The sequence below is a fragment of the Rhagoletis pomonella genome, unplaced genomic scaffold, assembly GCF_013731165.1.
Source record: "Rhagoletis pomonella isolate Grant_MI unplaced genomic scaffold, Rhpom_1.0 Rhpom_scaffold_00002, whole genome shotgun sequence".
In the NCBI taxonomy this organism is placed as follows: Eukaryota; Metazoa; Arthropoda; class Insecta; order Diptera; family Tephritidae; genus Rhagoletis; species Rhagoletis pomonella.
Window position 1 is genome coordinate 100,707,868 of NW_023458556.1, and position 3,327 is coordinate 100,711,194.

Here is a 3,327-nt window from a genome sequence, read left to right on the forward strand (position 1 = left end):
GCCGTCTGTTTATGTTTTTATGCTGTTCGTGTGACTTCCAACCTCTTACGGTCTGGCGTTAACCTGCCAACTTGCCGCAAGCAACGTATCTCATATAGATGCACGTTGTTCATTTACGTTTGAATATTATTGGAGATTCCATTTGTCGTTTGTTGGAGTTTCTGGGGCACGATAATCTCACGAGCTAATCAAGGCTATCACATAATCCATCATAATCCGATTTTTCGTGAAATCTACGAAAATGCTATTGAATTCAAGTAGCTACGAGCGCAGCGTATGCTTTGAATACACACGTTCGTAGCAGTTCAGATTCAGTGATCGCTTTTTCGTAGATTTTATGAAAAATCGGACTACGATGGATTCCGTAATAGCTACCAATTTGTATCCTACTTTGACAAGATGTTGGAGAATCGCGGCAACACAGCCGTATACCTACTCTATGCTTTTACGCGCGTAGGCTAAATTTCTCGCACCTAGCTAAAGTGCTTGACAAAGGCAAAAGGCATATGTTCACCATTATAACTTAAAGCAAAAAAGTTTAAAGCATGCAATAAAAGAATACAACAAAACCAAAAAGTATTCTCAAAAGTATTACACATAAAAAATTCCACGAATAAAATCCATAATTTAAAATAAAATAAAATATCGCAATTGTTTTATATATCCATATTTACAAAATGAATCTTAAAGCACCCACAGTAAGTCCTAAATACAGAACAGAAATGTGAACAAGTATGTCGAGAAATCTCTAAGTAGTAGCGAAACTGTATCGCAATAATAACAAGTAATTTTAAGCAAAAAATACAACCGACTTCAATGCGCATTCCGGTTGTTCTGGTTACGTAGACCCGGCTATCCCCTCCCTTTTTTTAAATCGGTTAAAAAAATTAACACGTATTCTACAGAAAAAAAATCAAGATACATATTTAAAGATTTATAAGTAAAAATAAATGAAGGAAAACTTGTTCGTGATATATTGACCAAAAATTTTAAGGTAAAACCGCTGAGAGGCAGCCTGAACATTTTTGAAGATTGCTAACATAACAAAAATGTTTTCAAATTTTCAATCTCACGAATACATTCTCTTTTTAGTCTCAAATAAAGAAAATTTGAATATTTTCATCTATTTGTTTTTTGTTTTACTTTTATTTGGCATTTGAGTTGCCCTCAAAATTTTAATTTTATAAAGTACACAAACTTCAAAAAATAAATGATGGCCGACCTTTAAATATTTGTATGATGGGTGTATTATGGGCTGTTTTTGCTTACGCGTAAAAGCACATTTAGCTCTAAATGTATATTTATCCATGCAAAATTTGTCACCTAAATGCAACTAAATGCAACTCCATTTCTGCATTAAGGCTGTGTGCGAGTACGTCTAAATTGCTACCTAAATAGAGAAAAATCCTAAATCACTGGAAAGTGTCGGTAACGCATTGAGTAGGAACAATTTAGATTTTCTGCGAGCATACTTTTCAACCTAAATTGAAGAGTCAAATATATTTGAGCGAGCGATTAAGTGAGCAACGATTTTTTGATGTTTAAAATAATTTTTATCATTGCTATGGCACAAAAAAGAAAATATTCAGAAAGATGTAAGTATAAATTTGTTTGATTTTTGCATTCAGATAAGTATATGTGTAATTCGATGGAGGTATATTATTTCGCAGGGTCAGAAGAGCAAACGCATTCTTTTATAGATGCCAGGATGGAGCATTCTCCTTTTCTGTTGCAAATTTATTATATTCTTAAATAGTCCCAAAGCTACCACAAAATTATTCATTTTATAGATATATTTATTAAAAGCAAACAAATTCAAATTCCAAAACAAACAATTTAGGTTGTCAAACGAACTCGCACAGTTTTAGCAGCTGTTTTTCCTAAATTGTAGCAGTGCTGGAAATTTCCAGTGGAATAATAGTTTAGGTACTAAAATTTAGGTCTACTCGCACACAGCCTAAGAGTCTAAGTGCTTAAAGCAACCCTGTGGTCTTCAAAAATTTCCATGATTCGAACATGGTTAAATGAGAAGAAGTGGCAGCATTGCTTTTTCGCGTATACACTTTCTAGCTGCGTTTCAGGGCGATCGAGGTTTCATTTATTATTTTACATTATTTTGAAAAAGAAAAGTTGCGCAAATTCAACATCGATGTGATACTATAGAAATCTGGCTCAATTTGTGATCAACTTCTTTTGTTTTTTGTTATTTCTTTTTTTCCCTATTTAATTGAGGAAATTTCAATTGACAGCACCGACAAATGAATATATACACAAACAATTTTTCGGTTATGTGCTTTTGTTATTTTATGGCCTTATAACAATTATATTCAACAACTTTTATTGAGCTCGAGGTCGTCTTTATATGAAAACTATTGTGGACATGCAACAATAATTTTTATTTATTGAAAAAATGGTAGAAGTGATAGCTTTTTCGGAAATCAAAAAATAAAAATTATTGTTGCTTGACTACAATAGTTTTCATATAAAAACGGCCTCGAGCTCAATAAAATTTTTTGAATATTTTCGGTTATGGTTAAAACAATTCAAGTTTTTGTATTGAATTTTTTGTTTAAAATTTCTTTTTCCCTTTTCACTAGGTGTTTTTTGCATATTATCTTCTCTGTGCCACAGACGGTGAGCAGCTCATGTGTGATGTTGTCATAATAGCGTAAAGATGGATAGCAAAGACGCGGATAATGAAATTCAAATGTTTATGACTTAGATTTTCTTATTTATGTGTTACTTAAATTTATTTATATTTCACTTCTATGTATGCATATAGTAATTTAGCCTTATCTATCAAAAATTCAATAACGTACATGTCTTGGCCGCACTTATCCGCCGATGTGTACTCTGCAAGCATCAACACAAAATGAAGTTGTTGTTTTTGTTCCCAATGCGATGCTCGCAAACCACGCTATAAACGACGAACATGCTCGCTGAAAATCAAAATTTGTTGATTTATTGCGAGCATGCTCGTAAATCGCCCTTCAAACGACGAACATGCACCGCAAGCCGAGCATGTGCGCGCTCATGTTCGTCGTGTGTAGCCACTGTAAAACAGCGCACTTAAATTTTTAATAATTTAAATAAACTCAAAGACGCAGAAACAAGCACCAACTTCAACGCAAATTGTCAAACGGTAAATATCAGGGTTACACATATTTGAAATAAAACTCTATGTGTTTTTGACTAAAATAGTGTATTTTTATAAGATAATTTTTTAGGAATCTGGCAACTCCAAAAATTTAGCCATCTACGTCCTCAATATGGCGGCCACGCTGATGTCGTAACCTTGTATTCTATGAACCTTGACGACCCATAGTG